This window comes from Sciurus carolinensis, chromosome 7 (assembly GCF_902686445.1).
Source record: "Sciurus carolinensis chromosome 7, mSciCar1.2, whole genome shotgun sequence".
Classification (NCBI taxonomy): domain Eukaryota; kingdom Metazoa; phylum Chordata; class Mammalia; order Rodentia; family Sciuridae; genus Sciurus; species Sciurus carolinensis.
In genome coordinates, this window is record NC_062219.1 from 144,232,542 (window position 1) to 144,245,953 (window position 13,412).

At 43.6% G+C, this 13,412-nt stretch overlaps 1 long non-coding RNA gene across 1 annotated transcript; it reads left to right on the plus strand.

Moving 5' to 3' along the window:
• The first annotated feature begins 49 nt into the window (after positions 1–49).
• On the plus strand, positions 50–9,588 carry LOC124988054 (uncharacterized). The gene is made up of 3 exons (XR_007109342.1): positions 50–88; positions 4,926–5,026; positions 9,490–9,588. It is a non-coding gene; the product is annotated as an uncharacterized LOC124988054 (long non-coding RNA).
• The last annotated feature ends 3,824 nt before the right edge of the window (positions 9,589–13,412 follow it).

The following is a 13,412-nucleotide window of genomic DNA, read 5'->3' on the forward strand; positions in this document are numbered from 1 at the left end:
CGTCCTTGGGCACCACTGGAGGAGTGGGAGGGCTCAGGTGTGCGCCGGGCGGGGCTGGCCGGAGGGGGTCGTTCCGGGAGTCCTCGGGGTATGTTGGGCTTTTTGGTCCTAAACTGGAAGCGGGGTCAAAATTAGGAAAACTCAGTTATTAATGAAATCCGGGCCATTCGGGGCTGGCTCTACATAAGTTCCTGTTTAGTTTCTGGGATTGTCCCTAAAGACAGCAATCTGGCTTCCTGCAGGTGTGACTTGACCGCAGACCCTCTTGTAGACAAGGAGCTCTCCGTGCAGGTTGCTGCAGGTTGTGGGTCAGAATTGTTTTATTTATGGTCTGGCCATTGTTATATATGCAACCTCTCAAATACCGTAAAAATAGAAGTTATACTAAATACAAACCCAAGCGTGTTATTCGATTCAACTGACAAAGTTATACTTTAAAATGGCTATTGAAGTTTTACTTACTTCATTGGTTTTCAGGCATGATTGCAGCCCCTACCCACTTGGTTTTGAAACTACCATGGTCTAAAAGAAAGCCCCTAGGGAAAAAGAGGGTTCAGTAGTGGGTACTATCTCCTTTAAAACCTCCAGTCTTTACAGAACAGGCCACAGGGATGCTACACTCTTAAGAAGAAACAAATCAGTCTAGTTTCACTGCGGGTAAGTCTGAAGTGTAGTGTCTAGACAGGACTTAAAAATGAAGAAGTGTTTGCTGGTTGAACTCAAACTTTTATGCCCCTCCCAGTCCCCTGCCGACATCATCTGACATCATCTTCATTTCCTCCTTGTGGAGATGCTAAACCCTGCTTAGGAAGTGTTTTTTTACATTAGTAATTAGAGTCTTTGTGGCTTCTGTGAGTTCCATTTACATCATCTAAAAACCTAGGACAAGTCACTAATTTGCACAATCTCCTTTCTCTTTAACTTGGAGCTATTAATAGTGAAGAAGATGTCATTGAACGAGGAGGTGTGTGCAGTGCTTGGCTCGGCCCTGCTGGTGGCACAGGAGGGATACAAGAGGACCCACTGCTATTTGCTAAATGGTGACAGCAATATGACTAACTGCCCTTCACTGTGCTTTTTTATGAGCTGATGAGTTGAATATTATGAAGCTTCTACAGGAGGGGAACCTTTTTGAAGCTATTCTCAGCTCTCAGCCGAGGTGACCCTTTGAAAATGCCTCTCCACAAAATCCTATATCCCTGCATCTCACCTCACCCAGAGTAAAAACCAAAATCCTCACAGTAGCCTTTGCAGCTTGTCATGATCTGCCTCCTTTGACGCTGACCTCATTTTCTACTAGGTACTCTCCTGCCCTTAGGACCTTCTAATGTTGTTCCATCTGGAACACTTTCTCCAGAAAGCCATATGACCTGTCTCAGTCTTTTTCAGATGTCCCCTCCCTGAGGCCTCCTCTCACCACCCTGCCTAAAACTGCACCCTTACCTGAATCCTCACCCTCCAAACCCAGGTCTGCCTTTTCCTCGCACAGCTCTCAGCACCTCCTACCACACTAAACAGTTTACTGATTTACTTGTTTAGTCCCTGTCTTCCCACCACAGTGTCAGTTCTACAGTCAGGGATCTTTTCTTTGTTTACTGACGCATCCCGAATTCACACAACAGTGCCTGGCACTCAGAAAGTGGTTACTGCGGACTCACAGAATGAATGTGAAGGAATCCTACACAGTGGGAATGGGCAACCACCCTTATACACTGTACATTTGGGCTGTGAGCTGTTAGAGGTCATTGTTAATTGTTGAACACACAGACTGTGAAGTCGGCAATAAATTGTGTGGAGTTTAAAAGTCACAGGTGCACTTCATTTGAATGCATAACTTCCTGTCCTTTTGTGGCTCCCATAATGCCTTACTGCCTTGTAATCATACTGCCCTCTGGTGGTTAACTGTTTTTACTAAATTATGAAAATAATTATACCGGTAGTCAGAACAAAGTCTCAAGATCCTAAGGGCCCATCCAAGAGCATGGTAGATCTTTCCATCTTCTAAGGTCTTCTTCAGTTTCTTTCTTTAGTGTTCTGTAGTTTTCATTGTAGAGGTCTTTCACTCACTTCTTTTGTTAGATTGATTCCAAATTTTTTTTTGAGGCTATTGTGAATGAGGTAGTTTTCCTGATTTCTCTTTTCAGTGGATTCATCACTGATGTATAGGAACACATTTGATTTGTAGGTGTTAGTTTTATATCCTGCTACTTTGCTGAATTCATTTATTAGTTCTAGAACATTCTAGAATGTTTATGGTGGAATTTTTAAAGGCTTTGTCCTCCATTTGGTGCTATCACGGGTGGTGGAAACCTTTGGTTGTTAAATAAACAATTGCCCATGCATTTGAGAGGCGGGGCCTGGGGGGAGGTTTTAGGTCACTGAGAACATGCCCTCAAAGAGGTGTGTGGGGTGCTGCTCTCTTCCTTCCTCTTAGGGACCCTCTATGCCTGGCCTAAGCTGTAGGATGATTAGATTCATGGGATTATATGCACTCTACTATGTTCTGCCTGTAAATTTTTCTCTAATAATCTCTGTTTTTATACCTTTAAACCTAATGGTATGTCTTCACAAATCCCTTCTTAGGATGCATAATTGTATCCAGGAGAATCTTGTTAAAGGGAGGCAGCACTGGTTTGCCTGTCCAAGCTGGTGGCAAATGTGTTATGTACGTGTGGTTATAGATGTCCCATATGATCCCGGTGGATAGAACCTCTGGTTAGGGCCATAGCTAGCCTAGTGCAGATGGGGCCATTTAACACGGAAGTGTTCCATTTATCACTGGTGATTGTTCCACCTTATCCCTGTCTTATATTTGCGTGAATCCTCACAGTTCTAGTGTCAAGAGAAAGAATAAAGGTAGCAGGATAGATATGCAAACTTTATTTCAGTGAAGTTTCTAAAAGCAGTGGAGATCAAGCAGGACACAGGCAGGAGAAAGCAGGGAGAGGTTCAAAGCCACAGGTCTCAGAACGAGCCAGCAGGACACACATCTCAGAGACAAGGGGCTTACCTTGAGAGGAAGAACCTAAATTTGCTGTTTTTAATAGAACAGAACAGACAGACGGGTGACAGAACCATCTCAACCCAGCATGAGGCTATGGTGCAAAAGAGGGGCAACTGTCCTGCAGATAGCAGTTACAAAATTTGGAGAGCAGTATACACTCTCCAAATGCCTGGCCTAAGCTGCACGTGCACACACGTATTCCTTGAAGGCACTGGGGTACAACCAAGAGCAAGTGGACTGTCATGGCAAGTTGACCTGTAGGACAAGGGACCGGCCCTGCATGAGTTTCTTGTCTTCAAAGCTATGGGTGTGCCCACTCTTTTCCTGAGGAGTGGCAGTTTGCAAGGGCTGTGCCTAAAGGGGCTGTGCCTGCACTCTAGAAATCTCTTCCCATGCGCATGAAGTGGGGGTGCGTGGAAGGAGAAGGAAGGCTGTGGAACTGGTGAACAGGAAATTGGTTCCGGATGCAGTTCAGGAGGTCAGCTTGATCACCTTTTCTGGCCTCCATCATGAGATGACATGCACAGAGACGAGGAAGGACTGTGGTTTCATTCTGGACAGAGTTAAGTAAAGGCACTTTTGAGTTGACTGAGGAATTATTCAATAAGCGATTGCCCATGTGGATGTAGAACTTAAAATCAAAGACTAGTCCAGAGGTGTTGTAGAAACTTCCAGGGTACTCGTGGTACTGGAGGTCATGGGTTTGGATGAGAATAAGATGGAAGACACAGCAACTGGCAGCAAAGAGCACCTAGGATGGAAACGTGGGGTAAAAGACTAGCCAAGAGAGTGGGTGTCACAGAGGCCAAGAAAGAGCCATTCCAAGTGCAAGTGGTCAACATCAGATCCCCTTAGCAGGGACAACAAATGTCTCCTACTCCTGACTCTGCTGTGAATACTCCAGACTTTCTGCCTTCTTGCTTTTGCATGATGCTTCCACTTCCACCTGAAATGTTTTGCCACCATTTCTGGACATGCCAGTCTCACCTGTCTTCGAGGCTCAGATAAAATGCCAGCTCCCCTGGAAAGTTTCTAGATGGGTTGTGCTGGGTTTATCATTCCTAGGTCTCATTCTCCATTCTCCTATAACCAACTGGTGGGAGCCTCCAAGAAGCTGGTATGGGCAGCATCATGCAGGGCCCCTTTGCCCTCTGGTTTTCAGTTGGATTCCATGAGTTGGGGGCAGAGGCAGGAAATTGGAGATGGGATGGAGGGCAAGGCTGGAATATTTCTCCCCTACTCCCTTCCTGCTTTGGTGCCATGGTCCTAACAATGGCTCCATCTTCCTGTGACTTCATGGTATCAGACTGTGGGGGCATTATTTCCTCCTCGTGGCCATTCAGGCCCAAGGGGGCAGGGGGCAGTAGCTTCCACCATCATTAAGCGTTTGATGCTTACACTTCCTTTGGAGGTCGTATCAACTCCACTCCTCCCTCTATCCATGACCCCACGTTCTCTCCAGTCAGCTCTTTTAGGAGTTGTGAATTCTTATGCTCTGTACTACTGCAAGTGGTCATTCTTCCCTCTTCTAAAGCTCAACAGTCCATTGTTTTCTTCTCCTAATATTTTTATTGTGCATTATGAAGGTTATGCACCTGCTTTGTCTCTTTTATTGCATATTAAATTGCTCAAGGAGAGATTTCACAACCTGCTTATCTCAGAACATAAACTATACCAGACTTCGATATAAACTTTTCTATTGGAAAAAAGTTCCTCATTCAGTAAGCATTTACTGAGTGCCTGATCTATTCAGATCTCTGCATAAGGCACAGCAAGAAGTCAAAGATCGGAGAATAAGAGAATTGTCAGCTAACAGGAACTTGGAGAGGAAGAAGTGTAACTGCCCCATTTTATGGAGCAAAAATTGTAGCCCAAAGAAATGCAGTGAGGTGCTCAGGCTCACTTCTTGGTTTGCTTGCAGGATCCTGAATCCCCACCGGGTGCTCTTTACCAACTCAGTGACCTTGCTGCCCTCAGAGAGCTTGCAGTCAAGTGAAGGGATCGCCAGAAACGATACTGCAGGTGAATATTCAATGATGAGATATATTTTAGGTGAACTAACAGCTTAACAACTAGTGTGTTCGACCTGCTCCTATTTATAGTGAAATTAAGCAAATAGAAATATGTACAAATTCTTAAAATATTTTTAAAGTTCGGAAAACTGTGTGCCAATATGCTGTCTCATCAAACTCTTTTGAGGGTTACAAACAGTAAAGTAAGATTAAAATAGTTTTTTAAATTAGTCTTAATGGGGTATCATTAACATACACAAAATTGCACATATTCAAAAGTACAGTTGAGCAAGTTTTGGCATGTGTGTACATGTGAAACTATAACCACTACCAAAGTGGTAATCATGTACATAACCCCCCAAAGTTTCCTTGGGTCCTTTTTAATTCCTCTACCTGGAGTTCGTCACCTGTTTTCCTGTCCCACAGAACCATCGCCCTGCTATCTGTCAGTATAAATCAGTTTGCATTTTCTAGATTATTACGTAAATGGAAATATATTGTATGTATTCTTTTAATGTCTGGTTTCTTTAACTCAACAGCATAATTATTTTGAGTTTCCTGCATATTGTTGCATGTGTCAGTAGATTGTTCCTTTTTATTGCTGAGTAGTATTCCATTATATCAATATACTACAGTTTTTATCCACGCACCCACTTAAAGGACATTTCCAGCTATTGACTATTACAAATTAAGCTGCTATGAATATTCTTATAAAAATCTTTGTAGAGACGTGTATTTTAATTTCTCTTGGTAAATGTCTAGGAGTGGAATGGCTGAATCACATGGTAGATGTTTGTTTAACTTCTTGAAGAAATTACCAAACTGTGTTCCAAACTGGTTATCATTTTTTACTCCCACCTGTCAGGGTATGAGAGTCCAATGCCTCTGTACTCTTGTCAGCACATGGAATAGTCAGTTTTTAAAATTTTAGCTCTTTGAGTAGATGTGTAGTGCCATTTCATTGTGGCATTCATTTTCTTTCTTCTAACACCTAATATTCATCATTCTTATGGTTTAGACATGAGGTGCACCTCAAAAGCTCATGTGTGAGACAATGCAAGAAAGTGTAGAGGTGAAGTGACTGGGTTATGGGAACTTTAACCTGGTCCGTGCATTAATCCCTTCATGGGGATTAACTGAGTGGTAACTACAGCAGGTAGGTGTGGCTGGGGGGTCACTGGGGTGTGCCTTTGGGGTATATATTTTGTTTGTGGTGAGGAGAGTGCCCTCCCCGCTCCTTCCTGGTGCCGAGTCCCCAGCTGCTTTCTTCTACCACACCCTCTGCCATGGTGTCCTGGACTAAGCCTGGATCCTGGGAAGTGGAGGGGCGACTCGGATCACAGAAACTTCTGAATGGTGGCCTCCAAACACGAGTAGAGGGCAGGGACTTGGAGGCAAGAGGCGGAGGCATGCCAAGCCCCTGAAGAAGGTGGAAAGGGTTAGCCTGGGAAATGAAGAAGATATGAAAGAGGAGGAGCTCACAACTAACTCGGAACTCACGTTGACATTTTATGGGTGCACAAAAAACTAAAAGGAGCAAGTTAGGAGCAGGTTTGAAAGTTGGCCATGTTCGGTTTCCCGTAGGCTGAGGTCGAGGTTCCAAGGAACAGCATCAGCGGCAGTGTCCAAAAGTGGTGGTGGATGGTATGCCCGCATAAAACTAACTAATCCTGAGCTAAGTGCACATCAGCCCCTTCTGCTCTGCTCCGTCCTGGACTTTGCCAGCCTTGCAGCTGCAGGAACTCTGCCCTGTGCAGTTCTCCATGTCAGCAGCAGAGGGCAGCAGCAGTAGCCGATTAGACTGTCCTGGTGGGAGCCAAGGGAGACTTCATTCTGAAGGGGAGCTGGGGATTTTGCCTCCACCAACCAACAGTGGATGTTGCCAGGTGCCGAGACACGGAAGACTGTCCTTGATTTGCCCCGTCAACTGCAGATCCATCTTCATCTCGCAGATGGAAATGCTGAGCAAAGCAGCAGGGACTTCTTTATTCCCCCAAGCAAAAATCATAATAGACTGCATGTATCCAGTGCCTACTCTTCTAAGGGCTGTAAGCTTGTTGTCGTTCATTTTCTAGCAATAAGGAGTCGCTCTTATAATTACCAGCCACATTTTATCATAAATTAGCTCAAGAGGACATGACTTACACATGTCGATATAAGTATGTAGCAGAATCCACGCATTTAATCATGGCGCTGTATGGTTACTCCCTGTGAAGTGGTAGTGTTCTTGGAGTATGCACACGTATGTGTATGTGTCTGCACACTTGCTCTTTTGTGCACAGAGGGTTTTGTTGGTTTGTTAAAAGATGAGGTGAAATGGAAAACTTGTAGGTGTTTTGATCTTTTCTTTTGATCCAAAACACTCTACGGAAGAAACAAGGTACAGTTACGCACTGCTTAACACCTGGGGTACATTATGAGGAATCGCTTATCAGTCCACAGTTTTGAAGCTGTGAAAGAATCACAGTGTTCTTACACAAGTGAAGGAAATTACGGTGTCACGGGCCATGTGATCCTCTGGGACCACTGTCGTATATGCTGTCCATCATTGACCTTAATGTTGCCAATTAGCAATTAACAAATACAATAGTGCTTAAAGTGTGGTCCGTGGACAGTGCTGGCCTTCAAACTGTTGGTTCCTACCTGGTTTGTTAGGTAAGTATGGAAATTGAGAGTAAGCATTTAAATACTTTTATAACAATTTGAGAGAGTAATTTTATGTCTATTGAATCTAATGATAAGACTCAGGGGCTTGTATTTCTTGTCTTTTTTATTTCATTTTGTAATAATTCCTGGTTTGTCCTTTGTCATAGGATTGTTCAAGAAGAACTGTCATAAAAATCATGACACAGATGTAGAGCCTGTACAGGTTTTAGGTATGTTCCCTTGACAGGGGAATGAAACCCAGCAGTACTGTTGTTATTACTACCACTACTACAGTGCTGGGAAGGGAGCGCAGAGCCTGGTGCATGCTGGACACACACTCTGCCTGAGCAACAGCCCAGCCCAGCACAGTTTTTCCAACTGGAAGGAGCTGCTCCTCTGAATCTTGGGGCAGCTCCACGGATCCTTGAGATTAAATTGCCATGAAGAGAAAGGAGGAGGGACAATCTTTTGGAGGCTTTGGTGTGTTGATTTTGAGATGGGGGTCTGCCAATGTTGCCCAGGCTGGTCTTGAACTCCCACCTCAGCCTCCTGCGTGCTGAGACTTCAGGTGCATGGCCATGCCCACCAAGGGGATAATCGGGAGACTCTCCCAGAAGAGGTTCCATTTCACTTCTTAGCTTTGGGCCAAATCACTAAAAAGAGAACAGAGAACAAGAAAAGGATACATTAAGAAGAAGAAAATGAGGAATCGTTTTTAAAAATAACACTGCTCGTAGAGATCACTGATGTCCCTTTTGCATGTACATTTGACAAATCAAAGGCCCCTGAGGCACCAGAGCAAACCAAGTTTTCACATTAATTTATTTCTATTCACTTAACTCAAAAATCAATGTCTGATTTTCAACTGAAAGATGAGCTTTTGGCCTCATGCCAGCTGTGCCTTCAAAAGTTGCTATTTAGGAATATGGAAAAAAAATTCCTTTTCTTCTAGGAGAAGTGGAGTTTCCTAGGGGGGTCGGCAAAAATAAAAATAAAGAGGGAACTTGTCAAAACACAAGTAAAATTTTGAGAAAAGATGATGGTTGTTAACAGAGGGCAAATACACCAGTCTTTGTTCACTCACTGGTGTTTTCTTTTTCTAGAAAATAAGCTGAAAAATGATTGACCAAGTAAATGTCCACCATGCAACATGGTTTGCCAGGAGTAGTTCCCCACTTGCTGCAACTTTCTTCTCCCCCGCCTCTGTTTTCAAGAAAACTTCTTTAGCACAGTTCTTTTCACTATTAAAACAAAAACACAAACAAAAGAACAAGTAGTTCTGGAAAGATCAATACATTCTACCCAATTGATCACTCACATATGAGTTTGTCAGGTCCTTTCCAGAAAGCCTGATTTATAGGACAGATGAGGTTGGAGGGGGCTGCTGGCATGTGTTCTTCAACTTACCTGATTCCCTATGACGTTCCATGCACTGGGAACCCAGGCTTTACCCTAAAGGAGCTTAGGGGCAGCTGAAGGGGACATGCGTTGCTACGGTTTGGATGTCCCCACCAACACTCATGTTAAAATTTAATCCCCATTGTGAGGTATTAGTACGGTAGAAACAATCCAAGTAAGGTGTTTGGGGTGGGACCTCTGGGAGGTAATTAAGTTTAAATGAAGCCATAGGATGAGTGGAACTCTAATCCAGTGGAACTGTGGCTTTATAAGGACAGGAGAAGAGACCTCAGTGAGATGTCCAGTCCCTTCTGTGCTGCCTCAGGACTCTGCAGAGTCCCCACCAGCAAAAACACATCACCAGATGTGGCATCTGACCTTGAACTTTCCCAGCTCAGAACCACAGGAGAATAAACCTTTGCCTTATAGGTCACTCAGCCTGTGACATTCACCCATAGCAACAGACTGTGGACCAAGAGGAGAACCCAGAAGCACCCAGATGTCTGAAGTTTTAATGTGGAAAACAGGTGGTTATATTGGGGTCAGAGAATCATTCTTCAGATTGGGAAGGGCCACAGGAAACGAGGAGGAGCTAATTTGCTGATGTAATATGGGTAATTTGTTTAAGGGCAACTGAAAGCCATGGAAGGAGGCGGCACACCTGGGGTAAGACTGGGGAATAGACGCCCCACAGCAGTCCTGGGCCAAGCTTGCGGAGCCCCATGTGATGGCATGCTGTCGTGACCTAGTTCCACCATGGACTTAATAAGAAGCCAGGTAAGGGTGGTTACCAGCTTTGCAAAGGCATATGTTGACTTGCACCTTCTATAATCCAGCTCAAACCCAATTTTTAAAAAAAATTTTAAATTTTTATATTATTTGTTCTAATTAGTTGTACATGACAGTAGAATGCATTTATACATCTTGATAGATCATATGTAAATGGAGTGTACTTTCTCATTTTTCTGATTGTACCTATTGAAGGATCACATCGGCCGTTGAGTCATACATGTACTTGAGGAATAATGACTGTTTCACTCTATCATTCCCTCCCCTGCCCCTTCCCCTCTCTTCACTCCCCTCTACCTAATCTAATTCTTCCCTATACCTGCCCTTATTGTGAATTAGCTTCTGCATATCAGAGAAAACATTTGGCCTTTGTTTTTTGGGATTGGCTTATTTTACTTAGCATGATATTCTTTAACTCTATCCATTTACCAGCAAATACCAGAATTTCATTCTTCTTTAAAGCTGAGTAATATTCCATCATTCTCACACACACACACACACACACACCACATTTTCTTTATCCATTCATCTGTTGAAGGGCATCTAGGTTGGTTCCATAATCTAGTTATTGTTAATTGAGCTGCTATAAACATTGATGTGACTGCGTTACTGTAGTATGCTGATTTTAAGTCCTTTGGGTATAAACCAAGGAGGGGGATAACTGAGTCAAAAGGTGGGTTCATTCCAAGTTTTCTGAGGAATCTCCATACTGCTTTCCAGAGTGGCTGCACCAATTTGCAACTCCACCAGCAATGTACGAGTGTGCCTTTTTCCCCACATCCACGCCAACACCTATTATTGCTTGTGTAATAATGATAATAGCCATTCTAATTGGAGTAAGATGAAATCTTAGGGTGGTGTTAATTTGCATTTCTCTAATTACTAGAGATGTTGAATACTTTTTCATATATTTGTTAATTGCCTGTATGTCTTCTGTAAAGTGTTCAGTTCCTTAGCCCATTTATTGATTGGGTTTTTATTTGTTTTTATGGTGTTAAGTTTTTTGAGTTACTTATATATCCTGGAAATTAATGCTTTATCTGAGGTGGATGTGGCAAAGATTTTCTCCCAATCTGTAAGCTGTCTCTTCACATTATTGTTTTTTTTGCTGAGAAGAAGCTTTTTAGTTTGAATCCATCCCCATTTATTGATTCTTGATTTAACTTCTTACACTTTAGGGATCTTGTTAAGGAAGTTAGATTCTAGGCCAACATGGTGAAGGGTTGGGCCTACTTTTTCTTCTAGTAGGCACAGAGTCTCTGTTCTAGTTCCTAAGTCTTTGATCCATAGTGAGTTGGGTTTTGTGAAGGGTGAGAGATAAAGGTTTAATTTCATTTTGTTACATGTGGCTTTCCAGTTTTCCCAGCACCATTTGTTGAATAAGCTATCTTTTCTCCTGTGACTGTTTTTGGCACCTTTGTCTAGTATGAGATACCTTTGTTTATGTGGGTTTGTCTTGTGTCTTCTATTCTTTACCATTGGTCTGCCTGTCTATTTTGGTGCCAATACCATGCTGTTTTTATTACTATAGCTCTGCAGTATAGTTTGACATCTGGTATGGTGATGCCTCCTACTTCACTCTTCTTGTTAAGGGTTGCTTTGGCTAGTCTGGATCTCTTATTTTTCCAAATTAATTTCATGATAGCCTTTTCTAGTTCTATGAAGAATGTCATTGGAATTTAATAGGGATGGAATTAAATTTGTATAACACTTTTTGGTAGTATGGTCATTTTGACAATATTAATTCTGCCTATCCAGGAGCATGGGAGGTCTTTCCATCTTCTAAGATCTTCAATATCTTTTTTTTTAGTGTTCTGTAGTTTTCATTGTAGAGGTCTTTCACCTCTTTTGTTAGATTGATTCCCAAGTTTTTTTTTTTCAGGCAGTTGTGAATGGGGTAATGTTCTTTATTTCTCTTTCAGTGGATTCATTACTGTTGTATAGGAAACCCCATTTTTAACTTAATCAAGTCAGATTTAGCTCTCTCCAAATTATTCATTGCTGTTTTCATGACATAAAACTCTTTTCTGGCAACAGGACACAGACACATTCTGGATCCTCAGATTGCTAGTTAGGCAAAGTACTTAAATTCTCAATGCCTCATTTGACTCTTCTGTAAAACAGGCATAAGGCATTATTTACGCACTGGGTTATGAGGATTAAAAGAAATAAACATGTAAAGCACTTTTGGTTACTTTGGTATCTAGAGATCATGCCTACACTCAGTATTTGGATTAGCAAGGGGCTGGGGAGGGCCCTCTTTTCTTGCTCTACATAAGAGTTCCAGGGTTCAGGAAGAGGTGGTTAGGTTAGAAGAGTTCGCAGCTGGGCATGGTGGCACATGCCAAGGAAACAGCTAGAAAACAGAGTGAGACCTCCACTTGCCAGGGAGAAAATATAAACCCCAAACACAGCCCCAAATAACCTACTTCCTGACTCTCTAGCTGCCTAGAGTTTCTACCCAGTTACCCATTCAAGTGGATTAATCCACTGCTTAGGTTAAGGCTCTCGTAATCTAACCATTTCACCTGTGAAGATTCTTGCATTGTCTCAAACGTGAGCTTCGGGGGACACCTTGCATCTAAACCATGACAATTGGTCACAAGCCTGGAGTGTAGTAGTTACCAGTTCATTGCCTCCAGCTCCCAATCCGCCTTGCATTTCCGGCTCTGCAGGAATACAGCTGGACCCTGTAAATATTTTTTCTCTGCCCTCTGGCATGATGTGAGGCACTCTCTGCAGCATGCAGAGGGGAAGGGTCTCTGGACTGCAGGGCATGATTCTTGGTAGGTTCCTCGGTGTGCAGTGTCTGCAGTGCCCAGCTCAGGCAGTGGGCCACAGCCAGCGGCACGAAGCAACTGCAGGTGGGTGGCCTCCCCAGCTACCCTTCTGTGTGGCTCTGTAGCACAAATAGCACAAACCAACAGACGACCTTCCCCAGGCCCAAGGAGGCAGACTCTCAGGGAACCTCCTCAGTGACACAGCCCAACTCACTTCGTCCTGTGAGCCCCAGCTGTACCCTCTCCAGCCAGGTGTGGAGCTCAGCCCTGGGCCCTGGGCCCTCTTCCAGGTTTGTCCTGTGGATCATCTATCTCAGCCCTAGGGTGCTGGCTGCTTGCTGCATCTGCTAGTCCTACATATATATATATTTTATTAGAGCATTATAGTTACACGTGGTCGTTGACTTTACTCTGACAAAGGCATACTCATGGAATTTGACTGATTCCACTTCAGCCCCCAGTCCCTGCCCCCTCCCTCCCTCCACCATCTTTCACTCATTTCGTTAGGAGACTTTCACTTGGCATTGTGACTACGATGTCAACATGAAACCATTTCCCAGCTTCTCTCGGTCTCCCAACCTTGGCACTCTCCTTTGGGGAGATGGAAGAGAGAGGAGCTGACCCGCTCTGTTTTCAGGGAAGAAGAAAATTAAAATTGAACACACGCCATTGATTAGCCCCTCCTCCTTCCTGGAACCGAGGTTTGTCCACGGGAGTCCACCTCCTCATGGACGGGAGGGACGAGCCACATGAAGAGGAACTGCAGGTGACTGTCCTGAGGCG